Genomic DNA, 12401 nt, shown 5'->3' on the forward strand with positions numbered 1-12401 from the left:
GAACCCAATTCAATGTACAGATGCGTTTTCGCCTTCCTTCACGAAATAAACGAATTGTGAGTGTGTCCTTCATCGCGTGACCGCTCTGCGCAGGCTTTCGGTTCTCTACTCTGATTGGCTGACGCGACTGCTAGCTTTTGCAGCAATGCGTGGAAGTTGTGAGGTGGAGTATAATCCCACTCTCTGCTTGACCGGCAGTGAAGCTTTGGAGCCTTGCTGAGCGCCTGTCGTGCCAGTCTCGCCTGCCCGGTCCCCTGCGGCATTTCATTATGCCTAATGCGGCGCGCGCTTGGGGCGCCGCCACAAAAGCTTCTGCGGTGTGAGAGTTATGCAAATTGCTGGTCGGAATCCGTTTATGCAGTAAATGAAGCGCTGAAAGGCTGAGCGGAGCTGTAAGAAGTCGCGCGTAAAGACAAAAAAAAGAAACAAGGAAGAAGAAATTTACATATTATTGCACGTGTATGAAAGATTGTCGGCGGGAATACCTTTATGTGGCAAATGAAAAGTTGAAAGGAAACCAGACTGGCGCAAGAATGTGATATCAAAACAAGAACCGGCCTAGTCTTGCTCGAATCTTTGGAGGGCAGGATTAGAGCCACGAAACTGCAGGGACCAGGAACAATACAAGTGCAGCCACGGCATGCAAATAACTACGCATCGGAGCTGTTAATCAAGAGGTAGTTGTCTGTCTGGTGTGGGCCACGATTGTGTCAGTGTTGTGTCAGGCTATCAGAACAGGGAGGGCGAGACAGAGATCGAAGAGTCACGTTGAAGGTGTAATTTATCGGTTGAGACCTAGTAGTCTACGCCAGTAGTATTTCTCTCTTATTTTTTATCTCAGGACTGAGCGACTGCACTGTGGCTTTGCACGCCACAGCGCAGGCGCGACTAGCGCCGCAAGTTTCTGCAGCACCATGTCGGCCCGCTCGCCATTTTGGATCGTTTCGAATGACCCAACTTACGTGGTGACACGCCTCTTGCCCGCAGCTGGCCGGTCTAACAAATCCCAACTTTCACATGTTGCGGGTCTTAAGCGCTAGTACCCCGTCACTGAACAACGACTCTCCGGGTGGGCATGGTCTGCGAAACCGGGATACTAACGTGGCGTGAAAAAAAAAAGGATGTTGTAGAGAAAGAAGACGGCGATGATCCCTGGGGCGAGCGTCAGCACTTTCAACGGCTCTCTTCCCGACTAATCACATCTGCCAGCCTTCATCTGTGAATAAACGCTCAATCATCCCTAAGAATATGCTGGCCATTTAACACCTAGTGCATGAGCAGCCTGGTGACATCGAACACGTTCTATGTCACACTCGCCGCCTCAGCACGACACGGTTACGGCAGCAAAGACTTCACTTGACGTACGAGAAGAATACATTAATGGGTTCCTAGAAAGCAGGTGCAAAGATGGAGACGCAGATGGAGACATGAAGGACCTGCTGTTATGCTTACGTAAGCCAGGACTTCCACACAATATTTGGCCTTTTGCCAGTTAGTAGGACTGGAGTTCATCGTTTCTTCCTTTCTTTCTTTCTTTCTTTCTTTCTTTCTTTCTTTCTTTCTTTCTTTCTTTCTTTCTTTCTTTCTTTCTTTCTTTCTTTCTTTCTCTCTTTCTTTCTTTCTTTCTTTCTTTCTTTCTTTCTTTCTTTAATTTATTATCATATTCACATCAATTTAAGCACTTCATCTTTAGTATGGCAAGACCTGCATATAGGTGGACGGACATGTTCAGCTACCATTAAGATCTTTCCGTCTCGACCAATTCGCAGCAGTATCAACCGTCCACACGAACATGTCCAATACAAGGTAAAAAAAAATCTCCCCTTCTTACGTGCTGTTCTTATGTAACTGCTATGAAATTTATACTTAGCCCGTATGACTTCGCCATAAATGTCACACAAGGCATCTATAGAGGCATGCTAATTGCACAAAAGAGACTAAACAAAAACGAGACCGAACGTGTGAAGCGCTTCATTTGCTCACTTTTGTTCCTTCGTGTCTTTGTCCTTGCGTCCTTTTACGAAAGCGCAAGGATCATGGATCGTCACTATCTATCCCGGTTTCAAGCATCGTCAACATATGAAAATTATTAGACATATCTAAACTTTTTAGGAGGAATTGTGAAGCCTTTTATTGAGTATGCCTTCATATGCCTTCCCTTTTTTGCTTTGTACATGACCATTCCTTCGATGTTTGTATTATTGTTTTGCCCCCCCTCTTATGTAATACCCCACATGGGGCCCTTAGGGCAATAATAAATGATGATGACGATGATCTCCTCATTGCCTATAATATATAGTAGTATACGCCGTATAGTGATGAGGTAAATATGTTATCTGACATTTTCTTTTATTCTTTGACTACGAATTAAGATTCCCAGTGCAATAACGTCCGCCTCTTCCAGGAATACAGATCGAGGATTAATATTGTGCAATCTACCACGGGCAATAAAAAAAATTGTCACTTAAAAAGAAAATGTCCTCCTTTTATGCATATAACGGCTTTACGTTAAAGGAAACGCAGTATTCGGCCCACTTGATTTAACTATAAGCCTCGATTGCCCTCCTAATCGTTCTAGGTTAGTCCAACCTGACTACTCTTTATTTATTCAAGTCCGGCGTTGGAGAATGTCCATTCAGACGCGTTTTATGGGAGACACTTTGCATAATTGCTCGACCGTTATTCTGAGTTCAACACGCGGCGACGAGCTTTTAGCGCCCAGTTTTGGGCGGGAACCGTTATCTTCCCGGTACCACTTCGGTCGTTCAGAACGTTTTTCCCGAAAACTCGGCCCTCATTTAACTATACCGAAGCACGTCGAGCGTGACCCTGAAAAGAGACTACTTTCCTGTCTCCGCGTACGTCTAGCTTATATCGAGAAAAGAACGATAAATAAAAAGAATAAAGGAAGATTGGAAGCATCGCAGACAGAACAAGAACAAAAAAGGCAAAAAATAAAGGAATAAAAGAATAAAGAAAGCTCGTTCAATGAGGTAGGGCGTCAAAGGACAGCCACAGCCTAAAACAAACAAAAAAAGGGAACATAAGAAAGGCAGTGAGCAGAACTACGAAGTAAAGTTTAATTCAGTTTCATTTTTCCTTTTAGAAAGACTCAGTTAATAGTAGAAGTTTCGCCCGGTGAAGTGGAAAAGCAGTGGTAATGAAGAACGAGGTGTAACTTGGACGAGAAAGAGACGTTGGAGTTTTTTTCTTCTGGTCGCGACTGAAGCTTTCCCGTGCACAGGGGGAAACCGGAAAGAGGGTCAGATGAAGCAACGCTCGGGAACTGGACAACACAGGCACACAACTTAGAGCGAGAGAAGAGCTATACATTTTCAGAGCATTCTCGGTGTGCGCGTAATTTCATTAAGCGCATTTCCCGTTTACCGTCTTTCTTTCCTTCTTTATTTTTCTTCTGGTCCGAGCAATCGTTCAGAATAGCGTGCCTTTACTTTATTATTTTCCCTCCGACCGTCGCATAACTATAGGCACAATTCCACTGATCTTGAAACTAGCGCGTAGATGTAGTCGACGCCTCTGTCCTTTATGATTCCCTTGAGGTCTCTACTAAAGCGAAGCTTCAACAGTGGCCACCACTTCCTCTATAAGACGAAGTATTCATCGTGTCGTCTGAGCACTGACTAAACAGTTTCGGATAGCAAAATGACGAGGACATCGAGGTAGTCTGACAGGACGTGTACGCCAGTACATGCCCGGCGTGCGTTACTGCCTCCTTCAGATCCTGCCCTTGCCTTCTTGCACCGCTTATACTCCTTCAAAATAAAAGTTATGCAGATCACACGCACAGTGGGCATCGATCTAAGCAAAGCTTCCTGCGCTGTTTGCCTTCACTGACGATACTTGGTCGGCGGTGATGTCGACGGCCCTACTACTGTCGCGATGCGACGTTAAATGTTACATCGCGTGCACCACTCGTGGTTTGTTACCCGCCGTGGTTGCCCAGTGCCTATGGTGTTGGGCTGCTGAGCACGAGGTCGCGGGATCGAATCCCGGCCACGGCGGCCGCATTTCGATGGGGGGCGAAATGCGAAAACACCCGTGTGCTTATATCTAGGTGCACGTTAAAGAACCCCAGGTGGTCGAAATTCCCGGAGTCCCCCACTACGGCGTGCCTCATAGTCAGAAAGTGGTTTTGGCACGTAAAACCCCATAATTTACATTTACTCGCGGTTTGTCTGCACGCACAGTACGCAGGACGCACAGCGAGACGTGTTTGCTCGAGTCGTAGTTGTACGTGCGCAATCGTTTTCGTGGCCAGCGAGAAAATCAGCGCGGTCATTCCCTCGCACGCATCCATCGCGTCGTAGCTGAACTGTTGGTTTGCTGGACAGCCTCCTCTCGTGTTGTCGTTTTGACGCTGCGGTACTGGAGTGCGACTTTGCGTGTCTGCACGCCCTGCGTCAGTTGTCCGCATGTACTAACCTGCATGGTGTTTATTTATTTATTTATTTTAGTAGAAGGGGCCGTATGGTAGCTTGAATTAAAATAGTTGCAGTTTGTCCGCAACTGGCGCCGTGTCTACTAGCAGCGTTTCTTCAATTGAGGACACTCGAAACGAAGCAGGCTTTCCTGTATATATATATATATATATATATATATATATATATATATATATTCACAGAAGCACGGTTCCACTTGCAAGATGGCGTAGCTTTCTCTCTGATACTATGTTTTGCCGCAAGGCCTCTACGCTTCACGGAACGAGCGGGATAACCGTCAACTGATGCCGTAGCACTGCATTGCGCGTAGCGCGTTCAGAAGACGAGCGAGGAATTTTTATTGAAGCAATACGCCTATCATGGCACCTGTAGGCACGGCCAGGTGAGACCTTCACCGAAGAACTCGCCGATATTTCACACAAATCAGCCGCGCCTAGGAAAGCTAAGAACGAGCAGCCGCAATTCTCGCTCGCGCGAAACAAGGGTCCACATCGTCATCGCGACAATGATTGCGCGCCCTCTTTGTTCTTCGCAGAGCACATTGCGAAAGATTAAAGCGCCTCCAAGTGAAGACGCCACCCCTCGCAGCACGTCTCTCGTGGCATCTGTAGGCACGGCCGGATGAGACGTTCAACGAAGAATTCGCTGATATTTCACGGAAGTCAGTCGCGCCCAGGAAAGCTAAGAACGAGCAGTCGTTCTTAGCTTTGAGTTTTGAGTTTTGAACAGTCGTTAAGAAAGTACAGCGCGTGGACGTTTGCCCAAGAGCACGTTGTCTTCAAGTGTCGCCAATCGAGAGTCGTCCCGGAGCCGTCTCACCCGTCGAAGCAGCAGCCAATGTGGACGCCGTGTTTCGCGACGCTGCAGCTGTTGGTCACAGCGTGGCTGCTAGCGACGTTGCGGGTGCACAGTCAGGTGCCGCTATTGATGAGGGTGAAGCTTTCGGTAGTCCGAAAGCGGTCGGTTCTCGTGTCGGTCCGCGGGTCGCCGCTTGGTCTCCTGGCGCGGAGGCGGCGGCTGAAATAAGCCGACCAACCTCCTCCAGAGCCTCAGAAGGAGGCTGACGAAGCAGCCCGCGATGTAACCGACTGCCTTCGAGACCAGCAAAAACAGCGCCAGAAAGATGTGGAACACGATAAACCGGGCAATATCGCGTCGATAGCGTTGCATCGGGAACCACTGTGTGCCCCGCTGTATGGCGTCTTGGCTTGCATCTAAGACCAGGCGCTTACCCACTAGGAGGACTGGAGAATAAGACGAAGAAAAAGTATTCCAGGTAACGGCGACAATTCTACAAACATTATTGAATATTTACTGAGCTGAGAGAGCCTACGTTCTTTTTCTTTTACATTGTTAGCTTCTCATGGCACTTCGAAGATATTCTATAACCGCTATCGACAACGCAGGCGCGTACTCGCTTCCTAACTCCGCGCACTCCCACAACTCCCTGAAATCAGGCCGCATGATGTTTGTTGTGTATTCAAGGGGTTCCTAACAAGTAGAGCTCCTCAACTGCCTACTCAGGGATCACTAAAAACGCTAAAATGTGGTGGTACAGCTGCTGAATAAGCAGCTGGTGCATTGAATAAGCAGCCCCGCCCTCGCTCCATCTACGCGTATATTCGGGCAGTGGGCATCGACATTCGGCGTTGATAGAGAGTATGCATGAAGCAAAGACAAGGAAAAGAGAAATCGCCAGAGAGACAGCAAAGACTGCTTACATCCGGGAATGCGAAAGCATTTAACCGTTTGGAGACCTCGGAATGTCTTGAAGGCGCTCGTTTTATGCGCTCATGACGTGGCCTCGTCCGCATTGTCTTCGGCGCCACGTTCTCAATGACGCAGGCGCTTGGCCACGCCTGTAGTCAGCGATATGGACCTCTAGCAAATGACGAAACCCAGCCCTCGAAGACGCGTACACAACAGGAGAGAAATGACAACCACACATGCTGGGACTAGCAACAGAGTTTAATGAAACACGTGGGTCGAGAAGAAAGGAAAACCAATGCGCGCATGCGCCATACAAAACGAGGCAGTCATAATGAAATGCAAAAAAATAAACATCGTTGAATGACACATTCAAAAGATGGCGTTTTTCAAGAAGAACGCATCTTGGCAAGATAGCAATAAGGAAGGTGCACCTACGCACCGATTGTGACCGTGTTTTTAGGATTTCGCAAGTTTCAATGACTTCTCTTTCTCACATTTCGTGGCTTCCCTACCAATAACTTTGGTATCTTCATAAACAAGATGGCAATAGCAACTTCGACAGTGAGCGGGCAGGTTTGTCCCTCCACCTGACGTCACAGACGTTTCATCTTCCTTTAAGCGAACATTGACACACCGTCCTGTCTGTCCGATGTCCACTCTACAACGCGAAAACGGTATGCGATAAACGACATCGGTAGGGCAGTGTGTGAATTTTGAAACTTGGCGAATAGTCCGGAATCTCTCAGGTTTCCGATTTTCAATCCCGGCACAAAGCCTTGAAAGCCCACATGGCGCCATGAACACAACTCGTAACGCCGTACCTAGTGGTAATATTTTTCACGTAGTCTGAAAGCTTGCGGGTGTAAGAAGAAAACTTCCACTTGCCTGCGATTCTCATTTTCACGTACTTGTACCCTGCCATCTGTTTGTTTCTTCAACCAGTTCAATTTAGTTTCGGCTACCGCCCTTTGAAATGTTTTCACGGAAGCCAGCCGCCTTTGGACGCTGGATCTGCTCATCAAAACTTTGCTGCGTAGAATGGTGACAGCTTTTCTTGAGAACATTATTAAAGGACAGTGCTACTAAGCCTCGATTCACTAATTTTGAATATGACGACTGAAATAGTAGAAGCTGCTTCTTAGTGCGGGGGGCATATATCCAGCGGACGTGTCCAGTATTAGAAACGGTCAGTTTCAAGTCTTAAGAACCTCGTTGCATTCTCTGACGCCAGTAACGTGTAGAAATTTAGAGCTTTGCTGCATGCTTTGAATGAGTTAAAAATGTCACACGATGCCAAGTGTTTCATTAAACTCTGTTGCTAGTCCCAGAGTGTTCGGTTGTCTTTTAATCTCCTCTCGTGTTCGCGTCTTCGAAGCCTGGGCTTCGTTGTTCGTCAAGCTGTGTGCAAACGGGCCAAGCACCGGACTCTTCTACCTCTATTAAGCCCCTAGCCAGAACCTCTAGTAAGCCAGAACCCTGGGGTCGCCGTGGCATCTGGGTCGTTAATACTTTGCTCTTTAGCTTACTTTGTTCACAGCAACCTCCATGAGAAATACGGCATGAGTCCGAACATTTTTTACGTGTGTTTACTCTTTACAGGGTCGGCCATTTTTAGTACCATGCTTCGGCAAACCGACGCCGACGGATTTTGGCGTTATGCGGCTTATAATGTTTTCGCATTGAAAAATATTCAGTGAATCCTGCATCTCTAACACCGCTATGCCACGTTGAAGCGGGCATCGAGTCAGCCATCGAGCGCGGTTATTTCTCTGGAACTTCGCTCTTGAACACCCGCCGTGGTTGCTCACTGGCTATGGTGTTAGGCTGCTGAGCACAAGGTCGCGGGATCGAATCCCGGCCACGGCGGCCACATTTCGATGGGGGCGAAATGCGAAAACACCCGTGTACTTAGATTTAGGTGCACGTTAAAGAACCCCAGGTGGTCGAAATTTCCGGAGTCCTCCACTACGGCGCGCCCCATAATCAGAAAGTGGTTTTGGCACGTAAAACCACATAATTTAATTTTAATCAGTCTTGAGCGATACTGTCGCGCGCTCGAGACGCGAATGCCTGCGCTCGCTCCCCTTTCGGTTTCGAGTTTTCTTTGCGTAGCTGCGAAGTGCGTAAGAATACGTTAAGCAAAACGCAGGAAGCACGAAACCGTTGAGTATGATGCATTTCGAATGAGTTGCGCAATTCGACATTTCGCGCATGAGCAAGTACACAAGGAATTATTAATTCGCGTAAATTATTTTGCGTAATTGGGTTATGAATTATATAGGATAAATTCCAAGTTTCCGGAAGGTGACTGTGGACACCGTTTTTTTTTAAATCCATCCCCGAGTTCCGTAGCGCCCTTGTTTAAATAAATGCTTGCCCGGCATTAGTGGCTCGGGCACCTTGTGTGCAAACACATCCATGAAAGAAGACCCACGTGGCCCGTTGCATGTGTATATATATATATATATATATATATATATATATATATATATATATATATATATATATATATATATATATATATATATCTGAATGGTCTGATCTGAATGGCATATACATATATATATATATATATATATATATATATATGTATATATACATATATATATATATATATATATATATATATATATATATATATATATATATATATATATGTATATGTATATGTATAAGCCATTCAGATCGGTAACATGCAGTCTTTCCGCCCATTTCTGGAGCACACACCATCGCTTCACGCCATAATGCCACTACTTTATTCTGACCTGCGTATTCGATTTTCTTTATTTCTTTCGACACATTAAGCGTTTTCGAAAAATCTGTCTGCCAAAAAATGTCTCGCAGCTAGGCTACACTTTTGTTTCGATAAACACCCGACCATTACTCAAACGCCCAACATGGGGCGGTGACGTTGTTGCACTAGGCTTTTCGCATACGAGCCGTTAGCCTCACGGCACGTTTTGATCGTTGAGAACGTTATCCTGAAAAACATGGCGCCCATTTACCTACGCCCGAGCACGGTACATGGTACTGAAACGGCACCTCTTTCCTGTCCCTTCATTCTCTGCGAATAATTTTGAAAGAAGAGACGAGGCGAGAAAGAAACAAGCAATGGAAGTTCGAAACGCTAAGCACGAAATAAACGACACGAAGTAGTAAAGCAATTCGTATAACTAAGAGTGGAAAGTGTGATGAACGGTAGATGAACGTTGGCGAACGGCGAAAAATAAAAAAAAAAGAAACGCAGTGGAAGAAAGAGCAAGAAGCAAACAAACGAACACACACACACACACAAAACGAAAACGGCTCCCAAATTAGATGTCATTAAGTTAGGTCTACTTAGCTTTCAATCGCATAGAGCTTATAAGCATGTCGTGCAACGAAATTTATCTTGCACTGCTGAGAAACCTCATATAAGGAGAAAAAAAAGAAAGGAAGGCATTGCATTGTCGAAGAAGCGTTTCTCGGAAATCAGCAAACACCACCGGACGCTAGTCGAGCAGCGGTAAAAAAGTAGGCCACAAACTGTGTCCTGAGCAAATGTGATTACATATACCGCGTGAATACTTTAGATCATGGATTGCCTGCGCAGATAGCATACGCAGTCGCAAAATTCTAACGTCGCGGGCATCTGGCTGCGACATTAGTGTAGATTTGGGCGGGTTAAGTTATATACAAATCGAAACCAAACGAATTAAGGTGGATTTATGTGTATTAAAGTTGGTACAGATTATAAAAAGCTGTATTAAGGTGGATTTACAATGTTAGAAATTAGATCAAGGGGGATTAAGGTGGAATAAGGTAAATAATTACAGAGTTGTGATGGTCACGTGAGAATGAACGTAACCGATTAGAGAAGTCCCTACGCTTTCGCATTCAAATCACGTAATGATTCTTAAGTGACTCAATTTTTTTATTGAATCAATATGGGTTCATGGCACCAGAACTGGCTGATATTTCACAGAAATCATTCACGCCAAGGAATGCTAAGGGCGAGCAGTCGCAGCTCTTACTGGCAGGCTCACTTCGTTATCAAGAAAGATTGCGCGCCGTTGTGTTCTTCAGAGAGGACACTGCGAAAGGGCTAAAACATATCGAAGTGAAAAAGTCACTACTTGTAGCCCGTCCAATGCATTCGTTCACAAGGCCCAGCACGGGAACAATTGCCCAAGACCACACTGCCTTCGAGGGTCGCCATGTGAAGCTCATCCGGGGCCGTCTTATTCGTCGAAGGAGCTGGTGATGTAGATGCCGTCTTTGGTGATGCGGCAGCTGGATGTCACAACGCAGCTGCTGGTGGCGTTGCGGGTGCAGAGGGAGATGCCGGTGTTGTCGATGGTGCAGGTTGTGGAAGTCGGAGCGCGGCCGCCGGTGACCTTGTCGGTACGAGTGTCGGAGCTCTGTCTCGAGGCGCCGGGACGCTGGCTGACGCCGGAGCTCCAGACGGTGAGGATTAAGCCGACGAAGAGCCGCCAGAGGCTCACCGAGAGGCTGATGAAGCACTCCACGACTAATTGAGTACCCTTTGCGAGCGGAATAGACAGCAGCATGTAGAAGGCGAACACGACCATGCCGGAGTCCTCGGAATACGGCATCGTTAACCGTTGTCTGCCACGCCCTATTATTCCTTGTTCACTTCTAAGACCATGGGGATTGCCCACTACGAGGAATAGAGAATTTACGAAGACAAAGTATTCCAGGTAAAGGTGAAAAATGTACAAACATTATTGAGTAGAGTGAGCCGAGAGAGTCTCCGTTTTTTTTTTACTTTGTTAGCTTTTGCTAGCGCTTCGAAGATAATCTATAACCGCTATTGAGCGCGCAGGTGAACACTGCCGTCATAACCTCCGCGCGCTCCCACAACTCCCTAAAATCGGTACGCACATGATGTTTGTCCTATTTTGAAGGGTTTCCAAGCACGTATAGCTCCTCAGTGGCCTACCCAGCGATCATTAAAGAACTACAAGGCGGTGTTGCTGTTGCCTACTGCGTTGAGTAAGCAACCCCATGACGCTCTATTCCTTTACTAGGGCAGTGGGCATCGACCAATAACGGGGGATAAGGAGTACGAAAGAAGCAGAGACGAGGGGAAAGAGCACCTAATGATAGCTGCAGTTCTAACGATGCTTTGTCTTCTTAAATCGGTCACCGAGTCAGCCATTGAGAATGGTTATTTCTTCGAAACCTCCACTCAGCTCCAGTGTAGGGTAGCAAATCGGGTGGCCGTCTGGTTGATCTCCCTGCCTTTCCTGTCCTTGCTGTCTCTCTCTCTCTCTCTCTTTCTCTATCTCTCTCACTCTTTTGAGCGCTGCTGTCGCGTACGCTAGAAAAGCAGGCATGCGCTCACTCCACTTTCGATTTCGAGTGTTTTTTGTGTAAATATCAAGCGCGGAAGAATATCATAAGAGAAAGTGTGGCAAGCACGCAACAGTTGAGTGGGATGCATTCGAATGAGTTTGCGCAATTTGACATTCGTGCTCATGCGATTATACAAGTAATGATAATTTCGCGTAAATCATTTTAGATAATTGGGTCTACAAATAATACAGGAAAAATTCCATGTTGCGGCAAGGTGTCTGATGACACCGTTTTTCGCCAATCCAAGCAGTTCGTAACACCCTTGCTTAAAGAACACCTGACCGGCATTAGCGGCTGGGACACCTTGTATGGAAACACAATCATCAAATAAAACCCATGTGGCCCATATATATAATACGCCTTGAAGGCAAAAAATCACACATCCACCCGTTCGTAGCCGTTGCTACAACTTGTCAACAGCAATTTGTCTTGCCTTTGCTTCGTGTTGTTGACAAATTTGACTTCGCCCTGCCATCTGCTAGCCGCCTGGTTAGCTCAGATGGTAGAGCGGCTGCCCCGGAAAGGCGGTGGTCCCGGGTTCGAGTCCCGGACCAGGACGAATTTTTTCTTCAGCTCTGAGGCTTTTCTTTCGAGGAACCCGTATGGGTTTCCTTTGTAGCAATGGCTACGAACGCGTGGATGTCGGATTTTTCCCTTCATTACTTCTCTCCACGTTGCGGGTTCCCGCAGAACTATTACGTCATAATACGCCTTGTAGACCGAAAACATCGTCTTCTCGGGAGCAGGTGCCATCACTTCACGCCATAATGCTACTACCTTGTTCTGCCATAAGTATTTAATTCCCGTTCTGTACTTCTTCCTTTCTTTCGGCACATAACCCGTTGTCTTATTTGTGTCTCCCACCAAAAAATG

The 12401-nt window shown here is 46.6% G+C and overlaps 1 protein-coding gene and 1 non-coding gene across 3 annotated transcripts in view; one reads left to right on the forward strand and one right to left on the reverse strand.

Moving 5' to 3' along the window:
• mfr (misfire) overlaps nucleotides 1-12401 on the reverse strand; it is a 394040-nt gene that overhangs the window by 162001 nt on the left and 219638 nt on the right. The gene's annotated exons all lie outside the window — the stretch shown is intronic.
• Nucleotides 12013-12087, forward strand: TRNAS-GGA (transfer RNA serine (anticodon GGA)). Its single transcript has one exon. It is a non-coding gene; the product is annotated as a tRNA-Ser (tRNA).

The sequence above is a fragment of the Dermacentor albipictus genome, chromosome 6, assembly GCF_038994185.2.
Source record: "Dermacentor albipictus isolate Rhodes 1998 colony chromosome 6, USDA_Dalb.pri_finalv2, whole genome shotgun sequence".
NCBI lineage: Eukaryota > Metazoa > Arthropoda > Arachnida > Ixodida > Ixodidae > Dermacentor > Dermacentor albipictus.